This window comes from Humulus lupulus, chromosome 1 (genome assembly GCF_963169125.1).
Source record: "Humulus lupulus chromosome 1, drHumLupu1.1, whole genome shotgun sequence".
NCBI lineage: Eukaryota > Viridiplantae > Streptophyta > Magnoliopsida > Rosales > Cannabaceae > Humulus > Humulus lupulus.
In genome coordinates this window covers 88,146,113-88,173,817 of record NC_084793.1, presented here as the reverse complement: position 1 = coordinate 88,173,817, position 27,705 = coordinate 88,146,113, and the positions used below count along the sequence as shown (strand labels likewise).

At 39.3% G+C, this 27,705-nt stretch overlaps 1 pseudogene; it reads left to right on the top strand.

The window, feature by feature from the left end:
* Nucleotides 1-100: 100 nt before the first annotated feature.
* LOC133817923 (uncharacterized) lies at nucleotides 101-27,705 on the top strand (annotated as a pseudogene).

Sequence of the window (27,705 nt, the reverse complement as noted above, 5' to 3'; positions counted from 1 at the left end):
TCCTGATCGGGTGACTGCACACCGGCGACCATCGGAGGGCAGCCGTTCGGGCCTAGCAAAGAAGAGAGCATGTGAGAGAGAGAGATGGAGAAGGGCAAGTATGGATCGGGTAGGGTGGGAGAGAGAAAGGGATTTTTGGCACTTATATTTTATTTATTTATTTTATAAATAAAAATAAGAGTATATTTTTCAGATAAAAAAATGTGATTATAAAACTCTCAATTCTATATTCCTAATATTATAAAAAATAATTTTAAAAATCAAAACTATACAAATTCTCTTAAAACTTATAATAACTGTTACATAAAATAATTTTATGCTTTTTTACTTAACAATTTTAAGGACTTGCTTTGAGAGTCATTAATACTCTTTTAGGACTCGTAAAGCGAGTCTTTAAAAGTCACCATTCCTAATTTTTCAGCCCAGATGTTTTTAGGACTCGCAAAGCGAGTCCTTAAAGAGTATTAAAGACTCCCAAAACAAGTCCTTAAAATTGTTAAGTAAAACACTCATTTTTTAGCCCAGATTTTTTTAGGACTCGCATATTTTTTTAGGACACTCATTGCGAGTCCTAAATTGTGTTTTTTCAGGACTCTCAGACTCTCATTGAGAGTCCTAAAAACTCCATAAATATTTTTAAGGACTTGCATTTATGTGCGTGTCCTAAAAAAGTGTCCCGTAAAGGGTATTTTGTAGTAGTGGAGTTAGAGATGACAAACATTGGGCTAATGTCTTATTACCTCGGCATTGAAGTTAAGCAAGAAGACAAATGCATTTTCATCACTTAAGAAGGCTATGCGAGAGAAGTGCTTCAGAAGTTCAAGATGGATGATTCTAATCCGTTTGGCACATCAATGGAATGTGGAATCAAGTTGTCAAAGCATGGCGAAGGAGAAAAGGTGGATCCAACTCTCTACAAAAGCCTTGTTGGAAGTTTGTGGTACCTAACTTGTATCAGGTAAGATATTCTCTATGTTGTTGGAATCATTAGTCACTATATGGAAGCTTTAACAACAACTCATTTCAAGACTGGAAAGAGAATAATTCGATACATCAAAGTTACAACCAACTATGGCTTCTTTTATTCATCTTCTAAAAATTATGAGATAGTTGGATATAGTGCTAGCGATTGGAGTGGAGACTTGGATGATAGAAAGAGCACCACCAGATTTGTGTTTTTCATGGGAAAATTGCTTTTACTTGGATGTCAAAGAAGCAACCAATCGTCACACTATCAACTTGTGAAGCTAAATATGTTACTGCAACTTCATGTGTTCGCCATGCTATTTGGCTAACTTGTTGAAAGATTTGAATAATGTGGCACAAGAGGAGCCTATCAAGATTCATGCTGACAACAAATCAACACTTGCACTAGCAAAGAATCATGTGTTTCATGAAAGAAGCAAGAAAATCAACACACGTGATCATTACATACGAGAATGCATTGGAACAAAAGAAGTGAGGTTGGAGTATGTAGCACTACAAGAAAATGCGCCTAATGGTATACACTAGGGATGACTAATGAGCCATCCTTGATATTGCAATATCACAATCGCCCCTAAAAGTTAAAATGTCGCCCCCAATTGTTTCACATGTGGCATAACTTTTGGTCGATGTGTCACCCCTGAAAAGTCATAAGTCGTCCCTGATACTTTTTTATTGTCGCCCCTAATACTTTTTTATTTATAAAAATATTTTAATAATTAAAAAATAATTAATTAAAATATATAATATAAATTTAAATTTAAATTTAAATAATTGAAAACAAATATATTAAAAATGAAAATATTATATTAAATATTCAAATTAGTTAATTAAGCTAAAAAATATCCATATTGTTCATATAATGTGACAATAACTAACAATAATATAAATCTAGTCTCCTAAATTAGCTACCTCGTCCTTCATATTGTCTTCTTGTTGCAGTTGTGGTGGCTGTGGTGGTGGCTGCGGCGGCGACATCATCAAGGGATATTTGTGAGGTAATGTGGATGATCTTGCTCCATACATGTAGGGATACGGAGACTGCGACGATAGTGGAATCGGACACGAATAAGTTGATGGTGTGGCTCTGTACATGTAAGGTGCCATAGGATGAGACGGCGATGCCCCGTACATGGAAGGATGGATTGGAGCTAGAGGTTGAGAAGACGAAGCTATAGAAATGTTGTCACTATCAGGCATAGGCCGCATTTGAACGTTTGGTGGGTGAAATGAAGGTGGAAAACATTGAGACAAGAAATTAAATTGGTCAGTCAATTTCTGTAGATTATTCTCCAATTTCTCTATATGTTCTGATGAACATTGAGGAGGAGCTTGAGACTCGCTGAAGTGAGAGTGTTGGGTAGATGATGACCCCGAGCCCTCCAATTTACGGCCCACTCCTCATTCGTGTCAACGCCTTTGACCCAATACTTTTTGTAGTACCTCCACCTGATCAACTGTTGTCGAACCATCATTATTGGAAGCGACAACAGATGTTTGCTGAGTTTGAAACTCAAAATCACCCTTCAGTTTTTTCTATTTTCAGAAAACGTTAGACATTAACTATAAATATAACTCTATGAATATTAAAAAAACATAATTAAAACTTTCATAATCTTGGCGAGCATCTTCGTTCACGAAATCATTTGTTGTTTTCTTCCAGTGGTATTCCTTCCAAGACTCAATAAGGTCCGAGTTCGCCTAAAAAATATAACCCAAATGTTAGAGAACATATAATTTTAAAAGAACATAATTTTGATAACATTTTAACTTTGACTTACTCTTTCGTGACGGATGGCCGCCAACGATTTTGTACCCTGCATTGCAGAATACTTCTGTTTCTTTCTATTTTCCTTGTTCTTTACGGAGCGCGCAATAACTTTCGAACTTGTAAATTACTGACAGATCTGCTTCCAGTCCTCCCCTATAACATCCTTGTCGGGTTGTTTAGAACCTTGTCCCAATCCTCTGGTCTTATTGTTTAGAACCAAGTCCTTTGTAGTGTTTCTCAAAGTGTTCGTGTCTTATTGTTTTCCTATGACGGTATCGGTGTTTCATCTCTCAATCGATACCATCTATACACTTTAAGAAATTCTCGCAACCCTCTATTTGATAATACCACTAAATTGAAAAATAAACATATTAAGAATATAAATACTATATTAAAGACAAATTTAAAAAATCATTTAATTTTTTTTTTTGCCTGGATAATGCCAAGGACTTGGTCCTTGTGTTGTTTAGGCACTGATTCCCAAGAATCTAAATATCTGGGAACTTTTGTTTTAATTTGGGTGCCCACGAAGCGAACAAAAGCAGCTTGCTCGCCCCCAACAACATTGTACATTCACGGGAAAAACTTTACTTCCAGTGGTTTTCCATTTTTCCGCCACCTCTCATCTAGATATTTTCCAATAGTTGCGCCACGATCATTTCTCTTAGTTGGAATTCCTATTATTTTTTTTATTAACAATACAGAGAATATTAGTATATACAGGATAAACATATTTGAGTGAATAAAAAAAAATTACCTAACTCGCATGATGTCGGGATCCTAGTAGGATCCGGTGGAGGATATCTACCAGCGTCTCCACCGTGGGCTCTAGACACATCTGCTAACATCTACTGACACGACAGTAATTTGACATATCTATTTAAATATTTAATTATTATTTATAATTAATTTTAGTGGGTATTATTTGAATTGATTAGGTACTTTGAAGCATGTTATTTGGAAACAAACTTTTTATTTCTCAATATGTATAATACTTTTATAGAGATGCAAAACTAAGTAGAATAGTCACTATCATCACTAATTACATCAACATCTATCGGGCACACATTATCAGTATTATAATCAGTAAGGTCAACAAGCAATTCATCCTCATCTTCTTCTTCTACACTGTCTTCCATATCATCTTGATCGTCATTAATAAATCCATCATCATCCTGACCAACTGAAGAAGGTCGATGTGGCGTGTTGACTTGGGTCGCTGGTGCATCAGATTGTTGAACAACCAACTCTCTGAGATCCACAGTCAAAACAAAATTCGATGAGTTGGTCTCATATACAACATCAACATCAGTAATCATATTTGAATCGTCTGGAAAGTCCCAAACTTGTCGATGATTCACTTCTTGGACAACTTTCCAATCTCGTCCTCTAACGGGATCATTGATGTAGAATACTTGTTTCGCTTGGCTAGCTAGTATGAACGGGTCATCTTTATACCATTCACCGCTGACGTTGATACTAGTGATATTATTTTATGTGATTTTTTTCTTCTTATTCGGATTTGTATTGAACCATTTACATTGAAATAGTACCACCGAATAAGCACCACTAAAAGACAATTGGAGTATTTCTTCAAGTTGTACATAATAGTTAAAATCTTCTGTTCCAGCAACACACACTCCACTATTTTGTATAGTTCGATTTCGTTCTCGATTTTATGAAACAAATCAAACTCCGTTCATTATACGTGATTGATAGGAGTAGGCCAATAGATCCAACCCAGATGCTAAAGCTAGCAATTCATCAGCATGCTCTAATGACCCAAGCTGGTGCAAGTCATATATCTAATAATATAGAAACATATTAGAATGAGAATGTAATTTTTAGTATACAATTTGCTAATTACAAGTTACCTTCTTATGAAACCATGAACGAAACTCTTTCATTTGTATCAATTTATGATTAGCCGCCAGATCTTTGTATTGCAGATCAGTTAGGTGTTCCCTGTTAATTAATTAACAACGTCAAGATTGTGGGAGGAGTATATTGATGCCATGAAAAATATGAAAATTAATGTTGTGCTTAATCTAAACAAACTTCAGCTTCAGGTGAATTATCCAATATGAAACATTCAGCTTTATTTCGATTATTTTCATCGAGGGGTACAGGAATTCCCTTACTAAGTGGATGACATTGAGATTCAAACACTGTGAGGCGTCGATTCACATACAGTGCATCTTCATTATGATCAGATTGATTAAATTTTGTGTCCACATCTTTGAAATACAATGAACAAAATGTCAAAGCCTCATCTGCAATATATCCTTCTGCTATAGATCCTTCAGGACGAGCTTTATTCCTCACATAGTTTTTAATTTTTTCATGTATCTTTCAAAAGGATACATCCACCTCATAAATATGGGTCCTCCCAATATAGCTTCATCAGGCAAGTGCAAAACCAGATGGATCATTATATCAAAGAATGTTGGAGGGAAAATCAACTCCATCTTGCATAAAATTATAATCAAGTCATCCTTAGCTTTCTCCATATCAAAAACATTCAGCGTTCTAGAGCATAATTGTTTGAAGAAATTACACAATTCAATAATGGTAGTGGATTTAGATTCTGGTAAAAAATTCTGAACACTTACTGCAAGTAATCGTTGCATTATCACATGACAATCATGGGACTTCAACCCAACAATGTTTGAGTCATTGTTTGCAACTTTTTTCTTCAAAATAGAACAAAAACCATCAAGCAACTTTACTCCTTTCAAAAATTGACAAAAAGCTCGCCTCTGTTCAGGATTGAACACGTATGGAGCATGCGGTTTCATTAACCTTTTATTGGCATCCTCGTAAATCTACAACAATTTCCTAACCCCCATATTCTTTAAATCATGTCTTGCATTAGTGGTATCCTTAGATTTATCATTATCCAACAAAGTCCCAAGGAGATTGTCGCACATATTCTTCTCGACATGCATCATATCTAGGTTGCGTTTTAACGGGTTTGAACTCCAGTATTCAAGTTCATAGAAAATACTTTTTTTCCTCCAATTAATTTCTTCTGCACCTCGCTTGCGCTTCACCCCCAAATCTGTCATGTTTACTAGGAACTTGAAGCGGTAAAGCATTGACTTGATCTAAGATTTGTTGACAAGTAAACTGTTGTGGAGGATTTATTTTCTCAACTTTGCCATCAAATTCTTTGTCCCTTCTATACTTATGATTACTCGACAAGAATTTCCTATGACCGACATAAGATGTCTTACTAATCACTCAGATGGAAGTGGTGTCTTCATTGCAGGTTGGACATACTTTGTATTCCTGCCCACTCCAACCAGAAAAGCTACTACGAGTAGGGAAATCGTTAACTGTCCACAAAAGGGCTGAACACTTCTTGAAAATTTTTATTCCTTGTGCCATCTCTTGTGTAGACCCCGTTAATCTACAATTATTTTAACTAATCCACCAAGGGTCTTTGAAATACATCCATGTCTTTACCCAATGATTTTGGCCCAGAAATAAAGAGAGTTAGCATAAAATACTCCTCGTTCATGCACAGCCAGGGGGAGATTGTAGGTCGTCAAAATCATAGGCCACATGCTGTATGAAAAGCTCATGTTGCCAAAAGGATTAAACCCGTCAGTAGCCAAGCCTAGACGGATATTTCTGGGATCTTTTGCAAAATCAGGATGTGTGGCGTCAAAGTCTTTCCATGCATACCCATCGACCGGATGACACATCACCCCATCTTCTTTTGACCTCCCAGTATGATGCCATAAAATGTCATCAGATATATGTCTTGAACTGTACATTCGCTTTAATCTGGGAGTCAACGGAAAGTAACACATCACTTTATGTGGAACCTTTTTCCCCTTCTTCTTTTCATTGACCCATCGGCTACTCCCACACATAGGACATGAATTTTTGCTTGTATGCTCATTATAAAATAAGCAACAATCATATTTATAGACATGTATTGATTGATATCCCAACCCTAACTTACTCAACTTCTTTTTGGCCTCGTAGTGTGTTGGAAGAATTTTATTATCCTTCGAAAATGCAAACTTTAGTAACTTCAACAATTCATCAAAAGATTTATTTGGCCACTTCCCCTAACTTTCAAACGCATCAACTTTGCCAAAAAGTTTAAGGATGATATCCAATCACAACCCGGATACAACTCAGCCTCGATCTCGTCGAACAACTCGTCATAATACTGTCCCATTCGACTGCCAGACACAACATCTGCTTTGTCTGCATTTTTCGGTAAAATGAAATCGTCAACGACGTCAACCATCTCATCTACATCTTCATTCTCCTCAACCACCTCATTGGAAACACTAGCTTCCACCTCACCGTGGTAAACCCACTGTTGATAATTTTGTTGAAAACCCTTGTCAAAGACATGAGCCTCCACCATATCTATAGTTTGTAGTTTAACATTAAGGCACCTCATGCACGGACACAAAATTCTCCCATCGTAATCTACATGTTCTTTTGCAATTTTAAAGTAGGCTTGGAGATCGTTCCAATAAGCATCACAGTTATGATTCCTTATTGTCGTCGAACTATCGATCGACTTCTATGATAAAAGAATAAACAACAATTAAACATGATTGACTATGTGTGTGTGTCCTAATCCACCTTTTCACTTCACTTCTAAAAGGGTAAAGAACCTATCCGATTCAGATTTGTAGTATACATATAATTTAATCTACACTCTTAACATTATTTTGTTTATGTAAAAATTTCGGCAGCCCCTCCCTATGGTTCTCATAAGTACGTAGACTAAAATTAAGTCTGCACACTAAAGAGAACAAATAAGGAGACACATATTGAAATATCTACTAACGAAACAATAAAATGAGCAATAGATCAAATTATAGGTACACAGCAAATCCAAACAATCCATGTGGACACATACCGTCCTGGATAATTCGGAGAAGCATATTTAAGAGTCATTACAGACTCAGCCTCTCCGAACGGGTCTAAGGCTTTTCGTAATTAAAAATAATTAATAAAAAATTATCACTAGGTGATAATATATAAAACTTATATCCTATCTTTGGTGATCAAATTTTATCATCAAAGAAAAGCAACAAAAAATGAAATATTTTTAAACACTAGTTGTTTTATGATGTCTTATAAAAGCTTATGATACCATAAAAAATTATGATGTTTTAAAGCTCTTATTTTATATTGTTTAAAATTATTAATAATTCCAATTTTAATTATTATTTAATTAATTTAACCAATAGTAATTTGTTTTATTGTTTGTTTTTTATTTTCTTAATTAGATTTTTTTAACCATCAAACTTACTTTTTCATCTTAATTGTATAATGAATTATTTTAAAATTATTCCTCTAATTTATTTTTAAATTATTAAATTTGTTAATATTAGATTAAATTATTTATTATTTAATTATTTATTTAGTCCCCTAACTCTACCCAAATTTCAGCAGCATAACGTCTACATTCTAAGCTATCCCAAAAATTTAAAAGTCTGCAAATGACATTCAGAAAATTCCCAGAAACATTGACAATATATTATACAATTTTCTACACATATTTCGTCATAAAATTTTATTCCGAACTCCAACCTACCATATTTCGACCTAGTGGATCCCTTGGAGATAGTAAGAAGACATATAGTACTACGCACTTTTTCAAGATATTTGAATATATATCTTGAAAAAATGGGTAGTACTAGATGAATACAATGACTCAGATTACTATCCCCAAGGCATCCACTAAATGTATGTCTATGGCTTTTTGTTATTATTATTTAATTAATTAATGATATAATTATTAAATTAATTGATAATTATTCAATTATCTTATTAATTACTAAATTAATATTTAATTATTTAATTATCTTATTAATTATTACATTAATATTTTGTTATTTAATTATCTTAATTATTTCAAACTCCAACCTACCATATTCTGAACTAGTGGATCCCTACAAGATAGTAAATAAACATATAGTACTACTCACTTTTTCAAGATATTTGAATAAATATCTTGAAAAATGGGTAATACTAGATGAATACAATGACTCAGATTACTATCCCCCAAGGCATCTACTAGATATATGTCTATGGCTTTTCGTTATTATTATTTAATTAATTAATAATATATTTATTAAATTAATTGATAATTATTTAATTATCTTATTAATTACTAAATCAATATTTTATTATTTAATTATCTTATTAATTGTTAAATTAATATTTTATTATTTAATTATCTTATTAACTATTACATTAATATTTTATTATTTAATTATCTTAATTATTCCGAACTCCAACCTACCCTATTCCAAACTAGTGGATCCCTTGGAGATAGTCAGCAAACATCTAGTACTACCTAGTTTTTCAAGATATCTGAATAAATATCTTGAAAAACATAGGGTAATACTAGATGAATACAATGACTCGGATTACTATCCCCAAGGCATCCACTAAATTTATGTCTATGACTTTTTGTTATTAGAAATAATAACAATTATCACTATGTGATAATAACCATCCTATCCTATATATGATTGTTTATAAGGTCTTATTTTATAATGTTTAAGGTTAAATGTTCTTTAAAATTAAAAATGCATTTATTTATTTATTTAATTTTTTTTTTGGTAAATCAGAAGCTTCATTAAAACCAATCAACATTACATCTTAACAGCACCTATGTATGGCCTGAATATACTATTTTTATCTATACAAGCTTTGAGTAAATCTATTACAAAGATTCAAACCATTCCAAGTCAATGTTACTGACTTTTTTCGGCATGACACTCTTTACTTTAGCTATAAAAATGCATTTATTAAGAATGTTATTATAGTTATTATTGTTATTAATCTTTATTTTAATTATTGTTTTATTAAATATAATTGAAATTAAATATAGGTCATTATTTCCATTCTTAGTTCTCAAATTTGTCAACATTTTTCATAATTAGTTATTTTTTTAATTGTCAAACTTATTTTTTCTTCTTTCAAATTAATGCTAAATTTATGAATAATAGTTTTTTTATTATTTAAAAAAATAATTTATTATTTGTTAAGTTTATATTAATTTTTGTTATATTACTAATTAAATATAAATATGAGTATCAGATTAATTATTTTAATATCACCAAATTTAATTTAATTTTAATTACATATTACATTTATTCATAATTTTATATTTTTTAAATCTTAATTTAATTCTAAATATATTTCTTAATTTAAATAATTAATAATGATAAACTCAAAATTAAATATTTATTTATTATGAATTAATTTTATAATGATTTATCATAACACTACTGAAAATTCTCATAACTACTCTACTAAAATTTCAGCAACATAACAGCTATATTCTTACCTATCCCAAAATATTAAAACCTTGCAAATATCACTTAGAAAATTCTTAGAACATTCACAATATACATATTATTAATCAAATTCAAATATTAATACTTCATACTTCATACAATTTTATACACACATTCACAATATGTTTTTCTATACACACACATATAAATATCAATAAACACATCTTACTTTCTACACACATTCACATATTAATTAAAACAACATAATCAAAAAACAAATGCCTTGATGCCACAAAATTAGAAATACCTAGTCACCAAATTTCCAAGAGATATTATACATTGTTATAAATAAAAATTTAAATAAATAAAAAACTAAAAATGTATATAAATTTGTATATATACACTCGGCACACACATGATATATATTTATATAAATAAAATTATATATACATATAAATATATATATTCTCGGCACACACACATATATACATATATTTATAAACAAAAATTTAATCATAAACATATAACATACATAGCACACACAATAATACATATATATATTTATAAACAAATAAATATATATACAGAGGCACATATATATATATAAATATAAACTACACATATAATCAGATACATATACATATAAATATAAATATATACATATTCATATAAATTGAAAAAAAAAAAACTAAATATATATAAATAAATATAAACTATACATAATATATATATATAAACTATACATTATATATATAATCGTTTAAGAAAATAAAAACTTACACAAGCGGGGCAATGGTGCTCTCATTGTGGTGGCGGCACGGTGTCATTGGCATGTACAGAGCTGCAACGTTGTCAGCTGGTGGAGCTCTTCTCGTCGTGGTGTGGTAAGGGAGATATATATATATATATATAGAGAGAGAGAGAGAGGGGGGGGGGGGGTGTTGGTTTTTATTGATCAAATCAGAGATTATGCGCAGCGGAACTGTTGACGCCGTTTTTCGTCAACAGATAAAAGAAGAGCACGTAAGCAATTAATGACAATGGCCAAAAGAAATAAAACAAATCAAACACACGATTTTTACGTGGTTCAGCAATTAAATCTGCCTAGTCCACGAGTCTCTGTTATTAATCTTAAGATTATCTCTGAAAAATTCTTTAGCATGAATTCTCCAGAGTTTTCTCTCAAGGATCAGAATTTCGGTCCATTACAATGGTGCATGGCTTCTCTATTTATAGAGAAGGATGCAGAATACTATCCCACATATTTTGGATAGTTACTCTTTTGTGAATAAAATAAATGGCTTTAAATGCCTATAATCAGATAAAAAAGGAAACGTCCCTGAAGACCAGGAAACGCATAACTGACTAAATAATATCCCACGATTCTTGGAGATTTACATTAATAAATGAGGATTACATCTCATGTTTATAATACTTGTAGATATTCAAGGTGGTCATAGCGTATCTCCAAGGCTTTAGCATCTCAGGTTTCACGTCATTGTGCGAGCCACTGACATCTCCCGAGCTAACATTGCTTTCGAGATAGTACATCGAGCTCAAGACCCCTGCTCCGAAGTTGTTCCTGAAGATGAGGGTGTTCTCAGAGCTACCTTTCGAGATCGAGATCATTTCGAGGTCACGATACTCGAGGTCATGTATCGTACTTTGCCGGCTCGATATACAATCCTGGAGCATACCCCAATCCTTGCGAGACCATTTGTTGTGAACTCAGATTTCGAAGTCATATTTACTATGGCTCGAAATCTGGGTATAACATCTTGCCCCCTCAAAAGTATTTGTTCGAATCCTAAGAGAAGGAAACTTTTGAACTACTTTTTCTGGGAACCGTACCGTCATACACTCTTGAAAATGGTCACGTGTCAGCTGGGTATTGCTTACTTTAGGTACTTGAGTACCTTGGGAACACGCCCACGATCGTCCGTCTGACAACTTTTCGGCGCCTTCTTGTCATTGATCCCCATCTGTTCGATCTAGTGAGGATTTCACTCGACGCTCCTGATTAATTCCATTTTCCCACCTATATATACAAGACCCCCCTCTTCGTCTTCTTCTTCACGTTTGTTCATCGTAAGCAAGAAAAGAAAAACAACCAGAGAACCAAAGACTCTCCTAAAAAGCTTCTGTCACGCGCATGTTTTCTCGACCCAAGAAACAAAGAAATCCTGGTCTGTTCGAGTCAGTGAGTTCTTTCTTGCAACCTCTTCTCCAATCGACGATTTCGCTGCAATCACCATCACTGTGTAAGTATGCCATTTTTGTTTTTTTTTTTTATACTGTTTTTGCTGTGTATGCTAGTTTACGTTCTTAGCATAATAAGATAGGGGGTTTCGTTTCGATAGGCTTTTAAGTTTCCTAGACTTCCCCTGCTGGATTTTGCATCACTGGTTTATATCCAGTTTTATCGTTTGAGCGAAGTTTCAACTTTCTGGGTTTTGAAAATTTTAGGCCATGTTTCTTGTACACTAAGTTTTCGGGTAAAAACCCTTGTCCTTGACAAACGCACGAAACCCAAGAATGCCCTTCCTGGCTAACCGCCACCTTTCTTTCCCTTGAATTTCGGGATTTTCAAAAGATCATCCACGCTCTTTTTCTTTCCTGTGGAACGCACGCTCTGACTCTTTAGTAAGGGTCTCAATATTTATTTTTTTGTTCCTAAATCCCCGAGCTCATACCATCGAGCTCGTGATTCTTGTATGCATGGCCCTCACCATTTTTTCTTTCTTGTTAGATGTCACAGAATCTGGAAAGACGGTGGGGGTCATTGCGAGCCATCCCTTACGAGCCTAAATCTCCGAGCCCAGAATCGCTGTTCGCCCGGAATCAGCGTCGGATAAAATAATACGAGCTTGCATGCGAGCAAGAGGACATTCGAGCCCACTATCGCCGTCAGATAGACGAGGTCATTGAAAAGAAGAGAAGAGTTCTTCGGGAGGCCATCTATCCGGAGCCCAACCCAGGACCTAGGTCAATCCCCCTCGACCCTGCGTTAAAAGTCACGGTTGCATATCATCCGGGGGAACTCCAATTTTCTTTAATGGTGGAGCCTTCGTCTTCGCAGCCTAGGAGGGAGATGTTCGAAGCCGAGTTCTACCAGAGCTCAGTTACTACCACCGACCAAATAACTGACATCTTGGCCCTCCATGGCCTTAGTTCGTTGGACACCCTGAAGTGTCGAGCTCCGGCTAGTCATGAACGGAGTTGTTTCGCCCCTGGGGGCCGCGATGCCAGTGTGAAATACGCGGCCTGGAGCCAGGAACATATAAGGGCGGGAGCTCTGCTGCCCTTAAAGTCCTTTTTCAGAGACTTCATTGATTTCGTTGGGTTGGCTCCATTCCAACTCAACACCAATTCGTACAGGGTGCTGTCTGCCCTGAGGTCCTTGTATCACGAGCTGCAGTGGAAAGGACCCTCACCTCAAGAGATTTTATATCTCTTTTGTTTGAAAAGTAACCCCTCCCGAGCTCGGGGAGGGGATGGTTTTTACTACCTCTCGAGCTATCCCAAAGAGACGAAGATTTTTGAAGATCTTCCAAACCACCCTCCTGACTCCAAAAAGGCTTTTTTCTGGACAGACGGTCTGTCCCCGTCTCGACATCGTTCGTTCAGGCGAATTCGTAAGTACTCTTGTTACTTTTATTTATTTTTATTTTTTTTTAGCTCAGAATTTTAGCCCTTAAGACCATACTTAGCTGAAATGTGTTTCGCCTTTCAGCTAATTTTCAGCGTCCCTCCCCCTCCAAGACAATGAGGGAACACAGAGAGGCCTTGCTCCGACTTCCTTATGGCAGGAGCTCTCTCTCGTATCTTCTTCAAGAGGACCAGCTCCGAGCCTGTGGGTTGTTAGGAGAAGGCCAGTCAACCTCTGACTGGTCTAACAAAAAATACGAACGTTGGGAGGAGGTGCCACAGCCCACAAGCACCCTTCTTCCGAGGAGAGAAAGGAAGGCATCTCTCCCAGTTCGCTTGAGGAGTCCGCGATCTGGGAATGAAGCCAACGACGAGGCCTCGAGCTCGGACTCAGATGAAGGTAAAACCCTTCCTACTTCGAGAATGTGGTCCCCCACTTTGCTAAAACACAAGCCCAATAGGTTAGTCTCGTGCCCACAGGATAGATACCACTTCTACATATGGAGTTGGGTAGACAACTGTGTCCATAGGTTTGATAGTGGGCTCGGGAAATACAACACTATGTACACCACGGACGAGGTGTGGAATGGGATAGCTGTGCAGTATGGGACCAATGATTATAGGGACCTCTCGAGGTTATCACCAACTTATAGGGAAGGCACTCCCCCCGCCTCTTCTGAAGACGGGGGAATTTCATGGTCCCCAAGCTCGAGCTCGGGGGAAAGTTCCAGTTAGGTTTTTTCTACCATCACTCTATACGTCTGTGATACTGAAGTAACTTGTACACCTCTTTTACTGACTCACTGTGTTGACTTGTGCAGACGAGATGGACTCCGACCTTGACACCCTTATTGACAATGCGGGTGCCAAGAGGAGCAAACGCCCCAGGGCAGGGTCACTGAAAACCAGCCAGCCGGGGAAAGGCTCCAAGAGATCTAAGAAAACGCCTCCTCCTGCCCCGCCGGCTTCGAGCTCTGCTGCTGCGTCGACTGGCCAGACTAGCGCCCCCACGACGATGCCATCCTCGCAGGCCGTCGTCTCTGAGGTGGCACCGGCCTCGCTGGCTGGTACCCCTGTCGTGGTTGAGTCCCAAACTCTTGTGGTGGGTCAAACGTCTTCTGCTCAGCTCGCCAAGAGACCTTCTGCTTCTCGAGCTCAGAAGCTAACCATCTCCACCCATATGGACTCATATGTGGTGGATAACGCTGCCGGACCTCATGGATCTACGCTGATTTCGGATGTCATGTCCTGGATCGGCCAGAGCTACGGCAGTTTCGAAGCTCCCCAGTGGCAGTGCCTAACTGGCACCCGAGACCGCACTGTTCTCTACGAGAAGAGTATCGAGCACACCGCTGCAGTAAGTATTTTTCCATATTTCTTGTGCTTATATCCATGCTGTCTTGAAGCTAATGGTGGTTTCTTCCTTTTTTCAGGCTCTTGCCTTCACGGCCCAGCTCAACTACGAGCTTAATAACGAGATCCATTCGAGCAGGACTCATGCCCAAGAGGCGAAGGACCTCCACCTTAGAGAGAACGATGATCTGAAGGCGGCGAATGCTAAGCTCGAGGCAATGGTTAAGGAGCGTGAGGATATGGCCAAGGAGCTCGGAAAGCTGAAAACTGAACTCGAGGAGCAAAAGAAAGATAACACCCAGCTTCGGGAGACCAATAAGAAGCTCGAGGAGGACAAGACCGCCACCTTCGACCTTATAGAGGATGTCAAAGCTCGCCTTACTGCCGAGTACAAAGAAAAGAAGGAAAAGGCGGTCAACTCAGCCATGTACCGGATGTGGGCTTATAACGAAGAGCTGGACACCAGCTTCTTGGGTCCCCACGAGGCGCCGCTTCTTGAACGATGGAATGCTCGACTCGAGAAGGAAGAGGCTGAACGGCTTGAGAAGGAGAAGATTGAGCAGCTCGAGAAGGAAAAGGCTGCTCCGGGCACCGTTTCGGAGGAAGCTCAGGAGGATAGTCATGCTATTCGTCCTGAAGGGTCCGGTGCCACTGATGCTGAGAAGGCCAAGGAGACTCCTCTTCCTTGAATCTGGCCTCGGGGAGATCAGTTATCGGGGCTGCGTCCCCTCATTTCTGTAATTATTTTAATTTATGCCCACGGGGCTGATACAATTTCCTTTACTATTCTTTTATATGCTTTACATTTCTTGGCTCGAAATATTTTGCACATTTTTATATTGATGAACCGGTTATGTTTATTTATTCATACAAACATAGTTTGGATTTAGGCTCGAAATTCGATGCATTCATGCATAGTTTATTCGAATTATCCGCTTCCGACCTCGTTACTTATCAAGGTCGGATATTACTTTAACCATGAACTCAAGAGTACTTATATGGTGTGTAATATGAATGATCTGGTTATATCTTTTTAGTCACTTTTCCTCATCCTCAGTATCTTGGCTCCGAGGTTATGAGTTCGAAACTATTTTTCTTTAAGATGTTCCAGCCTCGATCTCGACATATTTCGCAATAGGTTTAGGCTCCCATTTATCATCGATCGATATTTTGGCTGGTTTGTTCCAGACTTGTTAAGCTTGCACATCTGGTTAACTCCAAACGTTTTAGGTTTTTGGTAGTTCGGTTATGTCCGAACTATCTAAGCTCGCGTACTTGGTTATCTCCAAATACTTTTATCTTTTTGATAAGTCGGTTATGTCCGAACTATCTAAGCTCGCGTACTTGGTTACATCCAAATACTTTATGTTTTTGATAACTCGGTTAAGTCCGAACTACCTAAGATTGCGTACTTGGTCATATCCAAATACTTTATGTTTTTTATTTTTTAAGCTGGTGGTATGTATACCAATGATGCCCCCTTAATATCCTATGAGTGTGACCATAGGTTATTAAATTAAGAGAGATTGCAAAAATAAAAAGAAATTACATATGGAACAAAATAGACCTTTTATTTGATGAAATTCAAAAACAAACAAACAAACTAGTACAGATAGAAGGTCATGGTTACAGGCAACACTTTTCCTACACTATTGATAGTAAGGTCTAAGGTGTTCGCCATTCCATGCTCGTGGTATCAGGCTCCCATCTAATCTCGCAAGTTTGTATACGCCAGGTCGGATGACTGACTCTATCTGGTATGGTCCTTCCCAGTTCGGCCCGAGCACCCCAGCTGCTGGATCTCGGGTTGCTAAGAATACGCGTCTCAAAATCAGGTCTCCCACTCCGAACTTTCGATCTCGAACCCTCTTATTGAAATATCTTGTAGTTCGTTGCTGGTAAGCAGCATTTCTCAGCTGAGCCTCTTCTCTTTTTTCTTCGATCAAGTCTAGGGTTTCTTCGAGCTGAGTATGATTGGAACTTTGATCGTAAATCTGAGTTCGGATCGTCGGAATCTCGACCTCGATGGGCAACATCGCCTCGCAGCCATACCCTAGAGAGAACAGAGTATGTCCTATTGATGTCCGAGCTGTAGTCCTATATCCCCAAAGGACTTGGGGAAATTCTTCGGGCCATCGTCCCTTGGCCTCCTCTAACTTTTTCTTTAGAGAACTCTTGAGGGTTTTGTTAACGGCTTCGACCTGACCATTCGCTTGAGGGTGAGCCACTGATGAAAAACTCTTTATTATACCGTTCTTGTCACAAAAGTTGGTGAATAAGTCGCAATCAAACTGGATTCTGTTATCAGATACAATCTTTCTTGGTACTCCATATCGGCATACGATGTTCTTTACCACGAAATCAAGGATCTTTTTCGAAGTTATAGTTGCCAATGGTTCGGCCTCCGTCCATTTCATGAAGTAATCAACGGCGACCACAGCATATTTAACTCTGCCTTTGCCAGTTGGGAGTGAGCCTATGAGGTCGATGCCCCATACCGCGAAAGGCCATGGGGATGTCAACATGGTCAGTTCGGAAGGTGGAGCTCGGGGTATTGTGGCGAATCTCTGGCATTTGTCGCACTTTTTCACGTACTCGAAAGAGTCCATTTTAATGGTTGGCCAGAAATATCCTTGGCGTATAATCTTCTTGGACAGGCTATGCCCCCCGGTATGGTCTCCGCAGAACCCTTCATGAATTTCTTCAATGATCTTCTTAGCCTCGGGAGGAGTTACACATCTAAGTAGCGGCATGGAGTACCCTCTTCTGTATAACTTTCCATCCAGAATGGTGTAACGAGGAAGTTGATACATCAACCTTCGAGCTTGATTTCGATCTCTTGGAAGAATTCCATTTTCTAGATAATCAACTATCGGACTCATCCAGGTTGGTTCTGTTTCAATCATACACACATCTTCCTCGTCTGGCTCAGTAATGCTGGGTGCTGATAGGTGTTCTACGGGTATAACATTCAGCTCTTCATTTTCGGCGGAAGTGGCGAGCCGAGCTAAGGCATCTGCATTTGAGTTTTGTTCTTAGGGAACCTGTTCGATTGCATAAAACTCGAAATACTCCAATACGGATTTTGCCTTCTCCAGATAAGCTGCCATTCTTGTGCCACGAGCCTGGTATTCTCCCAAGATTTGATTAACCACGAGCTGGGAGTCGCTGTAGCAATGTATAGCTTTGGCCTTGAGCTCTTTTGCTATTCGTAGTCCCGCGAGTAGAGCCTCGTACTCAGCTTCATTATTAGATGCTTTAAAGCCAAATCTTAAAGCAGAGTGAAATTTTCTCCCTGCAGGAGTGATCAGAATAACTCCTGCCCCCGCTCCATTTTCATTTGACGAGCCGTCGACGTAAAGTTTCCACAGCTCGTGGGCCGTGGTTATTACCTCGTCGTCGGCTATACCAGTGCACTCCACTATGAAGTCTGCCAAGGCTTATGCCTTAATGGTTGTTCTTGGATGGTAAGTGATCTCGAACTGTCCGAGCTCAACAGCCCATTTAAGGAGCCGACCTGACGCCTCTGGTTTAGACAGGACTTGCCTAAGTGGTTGATCTGTCAGTACATGGATGGGATGTGCCTGAAAGTAGGGGCGGAGCTTGCGAGATGAGTGGATTAGGCTGAGGGCAAGCTTCTACATCAATGGATATCTTGACTCTGCCCCCAGTAATCTTTTACTGATGTAATAGACGGGTTTCTGCACCCTCTCTTCCTCCCGAACGAGCACCGCGCTTATCGCGTGTTCGGTGGTTGAGAGGTATAGGAACAATACTTCTCCCGTCTCAAGCTTCGAGAGGATGGGCAGTTCGGCTAAGTGCTTTTTGAGCTCCTGAAAGGCCAGCTCGCACTCCTCTGTCCATTCAAACTTCTTACTTCCTTTCAATAAGTTGAAGAATGGAAGGCCACGATCCGTTGACTTCGAGATGAATCTGCTCAGGGCGGCCATCCTGCCAGTCAAGCTTTGGACATATTTATGCTTCCGAGGTGAAGGCATATCAATCAGGGCCTTTATTTTTTCGGGATTAGCCTCGATCCTTCGAGAGTTAACAATAAAGCCTAGAAATTTTCCCGAAGATACCCCAAAAGTGCACTTCATAGGATTTAGCTTCATGTTGTATTTCCTGAGTACGCCAAAGCACTCTTCGAGATCGTCAACATGGTTCTTGTTAAGTTGAGACTTTACAAGCATGTCATCAACATAAACTTCCATGTTGTTCCCTATTTTCTCTGAGAACATCATGTTTACAAGCCGCTGGTACGTGGCTCCAGCATTCTTGAGTCCGAATGGCATGACATTGTAGCAGTAGAGCCCTTTATCTGTGATGAAACTCGTATGCTCTTGGTCAGGGGCATGCATGGGAATCTGGTTATATCCAGAATAGGCATCCATGAACGACATCAGGCCATGCCCCACCGTGGCATCCACGAGCTGGTCAATTCTTGGCAGCGGAAAACAGTCTTTCGGGCAGGCCTTGTTGAGGTCCGAGTAATCAATGCAGGTTCTCCACGTCCCATTGGGCTTCGGGACCAACACTGGATTGGCTACCCAGTCAGGGTAAAAAGCGTCCCTAATGAAGTTGTTTGCTTTCAGCCTGTCAACTTCCTCCTTTAGTGCTTTCTTTCTATCCTCGTCCATCTGTCTTCGCTTTTGTTGCTTCGGGGGAAAGCTTTTGTCTATATTCAATGCGTGGCTTGTTACATTTGGGCTTATCCCCACCATGTCTAAGTGTGACCATGCGAAGACATCCTGGTTTTTCTTCAGAAAGCAAATTAATTGCTATTTTGCCTCGTCTTGGAGGTGTTTTCCGACCTTCACCTTCTTCGAGGGATCAGCTTCCTCGAGCTGAACTTCTTCGAGCTCCTCCAAAGGTTGGAGGTCAACTTTTTCCTCAATCCTTGGATCGATCTCCTCATCAATTTCTAAAACCGTCCCATCTTTATTTTGTATGATAACGAGTGCTTGGGCGCTCGTTTGTTTCTTTCCCCTCAAAGAGATGTTGTAGCACTCTCTCCCTGCCAACTGATCTCCTCTTAATGTTCCGACCCCGCTTGGAGTAGGGAACTTAAGGGCTAGATGCCTTACAGATGAAACTGCCCCCAACCCGACTAGGGCGGGTCTCCCGAGCAGTACATTGTAGGCAGATGGTAACTCTACTACCACGAACTCCATTATCTTGGTCACCGAGACTGGATAGTCTCCCAAGGTCACAGGGAGTTCGATGGACCCCATACAGGTAGTTCCTTCTCCAGAAAAGCCATACAAAGTGGTTGCACAAGCCTTCAGGTCGCGAAGGGAGAGTCCCATTTTCTCTAGTGTTGCCTTATAAAGAATGTTAACTGAGCTCCCATTATCTATGAGAACTCGGCGCACTCTTTTTTTGGCAAGCTGCAGGGTGATGACTAGTGGATCATGATGAGGGAACTGGACATGGGAGGCATCTTCCTCGGTGAAGGTTATAGGTTGAGTTTCAACTCTTTGGCTTTTTGGTGCCCTTGGTTCGGGTTCATAAGGAGACCCGTCCCCTGTCTTCAGCTCATTCACGTATCGCTTTTGAGCATTTCTGCCCCCTCCTGCGAGATGAGGACCTCCCAAGATGGTTATTACGTCCTCTCCATCTATCGGCGGGGGCCTGTCTTCTTCGCGAGATCGGGAGTTATTATTCTATGCCGCCGAAGGCACGGCTACTCTCTGGCTTGCAGTAGTCTGTCCAGTACTCTGGTTTTTGACATACTGCCGGAAATAACCTCTCGAGATCAACCCTTCGATCTCGTCCTTCAGCTGTCGGCACTCATCAGTTGTGTGTCTGGTGTCTCTATGGAACCGGCAATACTTGCTGGAATCCCTCTTGGATTTTTGATTCCTCATTGGGTCCGGACGCCTGAAGGGGACCTGGTTTTCATTAGCCAGGTATATGTTTTCTCGAGACTCGTTGAGCTCAGTGTGTACTTTATATACGGAGAAATACCTTTCTCCTTTCTTTTTCTTTCCTCCTTCAGCCTCGGGGTTATTTCCCTCGCTCTTTTTCCTCTTGGAGGGATTCTCCGAGGTAGGCTGTGGAGCTGCTGGGTCAGCCGAGGTTGAGGCGGAGTTAATGTTTATCGTTGTAGTTCCGGTCTGCAAGGTCACCTTGAACTTCGACCTCGCCTCCTCTACATTGACAAATCTCTGGGCCCGTCTGTTAAACTCGGTTATTGACCTCACCGGTTTCCCTTGCATGTCATCCCAAAGGGCGCTTCCGGGTAACACACCAGCTCGGATAGCCATCAGGTGCCCACTGTCATCCACATCTCGAGCTCGGGCGACCTCTAGATTAAATCTTGTCAGGTAGCTTTTCAGTGTTTCGCCCGGCTGTTGTCGGACGTTAGTCAAAGTGGATGCCTCTGGTCTGACTCCCATCATAGCTCGGAACTGCTTCTTGAAGTCTCTAGACAACTGATCCCATGAAGTTATCGAGTGTCTCTTGTACTTTTCGAACCAACTCTTGGCAGGTCCGGCCAATGATGTTGGAAACAACATGCACCTGAGCTCGTAACCTACATTACTAGCTCTCATAATAGTGTTGAATGTACTCAGGTGACTGCATGGATCGGTTTTTCCTTCAAACGCTGGGACGTGAGGAATCTGGAACCCTTGAGGAAATTGAGTGTTAGAAATATGTGGAACGAACGGCTCGAGCTCCTCGTCAAAGTCCTCGTATCGACCATTCCCTCGTTCATTCTTTAAAAGCCTAAAGGCTTTTTCGAGCTGATCAATGCTTTCTTGGACTGGGTCCTTAGGTGGTGTCTGGAATTGACAGTCATTGATCATGATCCCAGGCTCGCGTCTCCGTGAGGGATCTCTACGCCCATTTAGGTGATTCCTTAGGTCCGGATTTGTCTGATCTCCCTTCCCCCTGCTCTGATTCAGATGATTCCGCAGGTCAGGACGATTCTTGCGACTTCCAGTATTTTTGCGACCTCGGTCGCGTTTACTGACGGACCTGGTCTCTCCGGACTCGTCACTGGTGAAACTCATTGATCGGTCTTTTCGCGATGGGTTCTTCCCATGTCGCCTTGTCTCCGCAGTGCGAGACCGGGACGTCTGACTTTTCTCAGATTGTGCGCCTCTCCGCTCCTGGAAAGTCTCCTTGTGTCCTTGTCTATCCCCCGTACACCCTTGATCCTGATCTCGAACAGGTTGAGCGTTTCTGCGGGGAGGTGAAGGATATCTTACGGGAGACGGAGGGAACCGTATAGGAGACGGTGGTGGACGCCCTTGCCTCGGCCTAGAGGGTCCAGAATTTTCCCGAGATGGGTCAGTCGCGTTCGGTGCACTACCAGGAACCTGAGTCCGAGCCTCGGTAGGAGCTCGTTTATTCTCAGTTCCTGCAGGCACTTCCACAAGTGGATTAGGCGGGACCTGAGCTCGAGTACTCCTCTAGGGCCTAGGAGGAGCAGATGGCTCTGCTGGTGCCAGAGGTTGAGTCGGCCTCCTCATGGCAGCATCTTTCCGTGGACGTCCACGGGGCCTCCAGGGAGGAACATGCACGTCCCTTGGAGGAGGGACTTGGTTTTCGCACGGAGGCGGGGGCTGAGCCACCTGCGCCTCTGCGGCCATCCTAGTCAACTCCTCATTCCGTTTGTTGGCTTCTGCCAGCAGCTGTTTCAATTGTCGATTTTCTAGTTCTACAATAGGAACATAACGCTCAGGATTGTAGTACATGTCCTCATCCCTTGGTTGTGGAGGTGGTCCCCGGGAATCAGAGGACCCACTTCTTTCATCAGCATCCGGGTTCTCCATTGGTTGTTTTCCAGGACGCCTTGGGTAATTTTCTTCAGGAGTGTTCTGATTGTTTGCGGCCATGAATCTCTCAGGGATGGATGCTTAAGGCTCTCAATGAAAGCACCAAACTGTTGACGCCGTTTTTCAACAACAGATAAAAGAAGAGCATGTAAGCAATTAATGACAATGGCCAAAAGAAATAAAACAAATCAAACACACGATTTTTACATGGTTCAGCAGTTAAATCTGCCTAGTCCACGAGTCTCTGTTATTAATCTTAAGATTATCTCTGAAAAATTCTTTAGCATGAATTCTCCAGAGTTTTCTCTCGAGGATCAGAATTTCGGTCCATTACAATGGTGCATGGCTTCTCTATTTATAGAGAAGGATGCAGAATACTATCCCACATATTTTGGGTAGTTACTCTTTTGTGAATAAAATAAATGGCTTTAAATGCCTATAATCAGATAAAAAAGGAAACGTCCCTGAAGACCAGGAAACGCATAACTGACTAAATAATATCCCACGATTCTTGGGGATTTACATTAATAAATGAGGATTACATCTCATGTTTATAATACTTGTAGATATTCAAGGTGGTCATAGCGTATCTCCAAGGCTTTAGCATCTCAGGTTTCACGTCATTGTGCGAGCCACTGACATCTCCCGAGCTAACATTGCTTTCGAGATAGTACATCGAGCTCAAGACCCCTGCTCCGAAGTTGTTCCTGAAGATGAGGGTGTTCTCAGAGCTACCTTTCGAGATCGAGATCATTTCGAGGTCACGATACTCGAGGTCATGTATCATACTTTGCCGGCTCGATATACAATCCTGGAGCATACCCCAATCCTTGCGAGACCATTTGTTGTGAACTCAGATTTCGAAGTCATATTTACTATGGCTCGAAATCTGGGTATAACAGGAACAACAATCAAATTGTCAAATTAATCCCATAAGATTTCTAGATCTACTTCTTCACACTCATATATATATTGAATCAAGGACAAGAATAGAAAAATTACCTCAGGTCCTTCCTAGCTGCTATCTTTTCATATGGCTGAATCCTTGAGATCTCACACCAAGATTTTCCAAAATGTTCTCAGTCACACAAAGAACGAGTGTGGGCTCGCTATACAAATAATAGGCAATAACTATTTATCAGATGTTCTCAACACATGAGATCTGATAAAGTTTGGACCTAGGTTTTGTGAAGAACAATGACCTTTGTTTTTGTCACTGTTCTCTTTTCTCTGAGAGAATCCTAGATATTTTTCTATCCCTGAAAAATTACGTTCTATGAAAACTGATATCCAATATTTAATAATATCCAATATATTAAAATATTTGTTATTTTAAACAAATTCAAAATAACTGATCAGTTATCAGATTTTTGTTTAAATAATAATATTTTAATCATATTAAAATATCTCATTATTTATTTAATATTTAAATAACTAAAATTGTGGAATCAAGAGACTAAGTCCATCTCTTATGCGTGTAGCACAGTGCATGTGCACTGTGTCACACGTGTACCACATGCTTGTGCAGGCATGTGATTTTTTCCCAATTTTTATTATTATTTAAATACCAAAAATCCCAAAAATAAATTAATTCAAAATTAATTATATTATTGATAAATCAAATAATTAATTAATTCTTAATTAATTAATTACACATAATTAAACAATAATTATGTTTGATACATAGAAAAATATTTCACTTATCACATAAGTCCTTTTTGGCCATTTTTTGTATTTTCCTTTGACAGTGATTGTTTGAGCCATTTCGGGGACCATGGACCTATAACATTAAGCTCCAATAAATTGAAACAAAATAATTAAACTCTTTAATTATAATAGTTAATTTATTAATTATGATATTACTCCACTATAAATTCAGAATTGCACTCTTTATGTTATAGATATACTTTTACAGAAATCTTTTTCTTAAGTCGTCCATTGATATAACCATCTTACAATAGTTCAACCCTCTAATTAATTAGTTCATAAATTAGAATGGGAGAATTACCATTTAACCTTTCTAATTTACTTCTTATTCCTTAAGTACCATTAATTCACTAGTGAATAATTAATCTATAATCTAATTATAGATTTGAGCTCAAAATCATTCAGTTCCAGAATTAACCCTTAAGGGAACTAATATACGATCCGTTAGGAAAGATTAGATTTCGTATTGTTGATACATGTTCCCAGCCATCCATGATATTAAATCTCCAAAACAAAAGTCATTAGCCTCATTCTTTGAAGAGACCTTAACGAATGAATCAAAAGATTTAATAAACATGAACAGGAATTCATGAACACTCAGGATTTAGGTTGATCTATAAATGATCATCTGTTATGATATGAATTACAAGTCTTTATTATTAAATAGTTTTTGGATAAAGACTCTAATTCATATCGGTCCATGTCATATATAATCATATTATATAAAACACCTTTACCGAGATGTCTTTCCACATCAATAATCCGAATCTAGATTATTTGTATCATTATGATACTCAGTAAACCGTACTTACAACTCCAATTAAAGAATTCCATAACTTTAATTTGTCGTTGTTGACTATTTTTATTTATTCACGTGATCTTAATTCTCTCGTACTAATACAAGATCACATCCTCAATAATAAATATGGAATTTTTTCTGATATTTACAAAATTATTCAAACAATAATTTAACAATCTAAATATGACAATAATAATAAACCATTGTATTTATTTATTCACAGAAAAAACAAATGTCTTTACATGCTTTTAGGACACACTCCTAACAGGGGGGAGGGAGGGGAAGAGTAAGGAGAGTGAGAGAGACTTTTGGTAAGGAGAATGAGAGAGAGCATGAGTGTTGGCGCAGAGAGAAGAAAATGAGGTACTTGGTAGGGTTTTATTATGTTCTATTTTCAGGGGCGACGAATCGTCCCTAATAATAAAACGCACAACTTTGTCAATTTTTTTCCCAAAATAAAACCGCGTATATTTTCCCTCTGAATTTTCACTACAAGAAAGTCTAAAATTAGAGGCGGAACAATTAGAGGCGGACTTAGTCCGCCGGTAATATACGGGTTATTAGCGGCGGACTACTGGGTCCGCCGTTAATAATGTGGAAATTAATAATAAAAAAAAAATTATTAGCAGCGGACTTACCAATTATTAGCGGCGGATAGTCCGCTGCTAGTACAATGCCCGGGAAACGAAAGGGTATTAAGTTTCAAAATTATTAGCGGCGGGTATTATCCCTTATTAGAGGCGGACTATCCGCCGCTAATACTATTAGCGACGGGTAAATATCCGTCGGTAATAAGACTATTGCCGGCGGAATATTTTAATAGCGGCGGGTCCCGCCGCTAATAGTTTATTTCCGGCGGGATTATATTAATAGCGGCGGGTAAATATCCGCTGATAATAAGACTATTACCAGCGGGTTATATTAATATAGCGGCGGGTCCCGCCGCTAATAGTTTATTACCGGCGGGATAATATTAATAACGGCAGGTCCCCACCTCTAATAATCTTACATATTGAAAAATTTGCACATCGTTTCGTCCGTCTCTCTCATTTCTCTTCTCTCCCTTTCTCAGACGCACTCTTCTCTCAGTCCTCCCCTTTGTCCGAGCACCACCACCACCCCTCTGTCCGAGCACCACCACTGCCCCTATGTCTGAGACCTCCCTCTCTCTCTCTCTGACTCTCACTTGTACTGTTGGGCTACGGGGAAGGAAGAGGTTAGAGGCTCCAACACAGGTACTCTCTTTGTCACTCTTTGTGTCTTGCTGGTGGCGGCACCCTCTGCAGCCAATGTGGTGGCCTTTGGTGTCGACGAAGCTAAGGGCCTTTGGGTGTGCATTGGCCCATGGTTGGGGTCGAGGCGTGTGACGGCGACACACATGGTAAGTCTCTCTTTATATCTCTCTTTCACACACACTCTACCTATCTCTCTCTAACTGGTTTTTCTAATATTTAGGTGGTGGTGGTTCATAGTGGGGCTGTGAGGTTCGTGGGTCTGACCATGGGAGAGAGTTTGGCCACTGATGGGGTTTGAACACGGCATGGGTTTCATGACAGTTTTCAGATTTTTGATGTTCTTAAGTTTGTTATGTTGTTTTATGATTTTTTTTTATGCTATATGTTTCAGATTTCACATATTTAAGATTTATGATGTTCTTAAGTTTATTGTGTTGTTTAATAAATTATTTTAATGAGATTTGTTTCTGGATTTCATATTTTTAAAATTTTGTTTGTGTTTTTATAAGTTGTTTCCTACTTTAATGGTGTTATTATTTTATTTTTTTGTTCCTTAAATTATGTTTATTTATTAGCAGGAGATTACTAGGGGGGGACTGCTGGTATTAAATAAGTCAAACGAGGTTGACTATTCTTTTATACCGGCGGAGTCCCGCCCCTATTAATCCGCCGGTATTAATAGAATACTGGCGGGGTGTCAATCCGCCGGTAATACCCCTAATCACCGACCAAGTATTACCAGCAGATTATTACCGGCGGAATGTCCTATTATTACCGGCGGAAGCCTCCGCCTCTAATACTCCTTTCTGCTGTAGTGTTTTCCCAAAATTCTTCAACTATCAGGGGCGATGGTGTCAAATATGACGGGCGACATGTTGCCCCTAGTATTATTTTTCATTATTAGGGGCGACTAACGATATGTCGCCTCTAATAATCCCAATATTATGGGTGACTCATATTGTTGCCTCTACACATTGTTTTTCTTGTAGTGTGTGAAGTCTCAAGATCAAGCGGCAAACATCACTAAGCCACACAAGGGAGAAGCGTTCGCCAAGTTTCGAAGCATTCTTGGAGTCACAAATTAAGTTTAAGGGAGGGTGTTGAAATATTAAACTTGAATTATTATGGCTAG